The sequence below is a fragment of the Octopus bimaculoides genome, chromosome 11 (genome assembly GCF_001194135.2).
Source record: "Octopus bimaculoides isolate UCB-OBI-ISO-001 chromosome 11, ASM119413v2, whole genome shotgun sequence".
In the NCBI taxonomy this organism is placed as follows: domain Eukaryota; kingdom Metazoa; phylum Mollusca; class Cephalopoda; order Octopoda; family Octopodidae; genus Octopus; species Octopus bimaculoides.
Genome location: NC_068991.1, coordinates 3,855,697 through 3,856,875, shown reverse-complemented (window position 1 = coordinate 3,856,875; position 1,179 = coordinate 3,855,697).

Here is a 1,179-nt window from a genome sequence, read left to right as displayed (position 1 = left end):
ATATATATATATATATATATATATATATATATACATATACACATATATGCATATATATATATATATACACACACATATATGCATATATATAGAAATATATATACACACTAATTTAAGCACCCATACATGCAAATACACAGACACGCACATACACACACACACATACATATACACACACATACATACATACATTCACAAAGAGGATATCTATGGACAACTGCTTCGAAGCCTCCAGCTTCTGTATCCAGACTATGAATTCATATTTCCTACCAATAGTAATTGGAGCTCTGGGTTATGTTAGTAAATGCTTAAAGGCGATTTTGGATAAACTGGAATTTTCAGAAAGAGAAACTGACCGGCTGATTCGTACAAGTGCAATCTGTGAGTGGAACAGTAAAAATACGCAAGACTTTTCTCAAGTTCCAAATGTGAGTTAGTCTATGGTGTTGGAGCCTTATATCTTTGTTGGAAACCGGCTGCCACCTCAGTGGGAGATTTATAATAATTAAAAAATAGAAGAGACATACATACATATATGCATGAAATGCTCAGAGAAATTTATCCTGTCTGTGTGTGTATGTATGTATGTGTGTGCGTTCGTGCGTGCGTGCGTGCTTGCGTGCGTGCGTGCGTGCGTGTGTGTATGTGTCTGTGAGTCTGTTTGTCTATGTGTCTGTGTGTCTATGTGTGTGTGCGTGTGTGCGTGTGTGTGTGCGTCTGTGTGTCTATATGCTAGTGTGTGTGCGTGTGTTGAAAATACGTAATTTACAGAGTCAACCGAATTTGTATATGTCATGTTTTACAGAAGATTCTTTTGGAAAAATAAACAACTGAGGTAAAGGCCGAATCACTGTACACACACACACACACACACACACACACACACACACACATATATATATATATATATATATATATATATAAAGTGTAGTATATTGCCACTTAAGTGTGGCTGACCCCTAGGGGTGGATGTTACTGTTGCTTTTAGCCCCAGGAGGACATCTCCTCCAGCTGGCTTATCGACACACGACTGTGTCCTGTTTGCCAAGGGAGTTATCCCTCTCACCACGACCAGCAGCACGAACGTATCCGGATTTCAGGGTTATTTCCCTTCTTCGGCGTTCGACAGCTGATGACCTTGGTGAGAGAGACAAATCTGGCAAAACCTTATATCTTCTT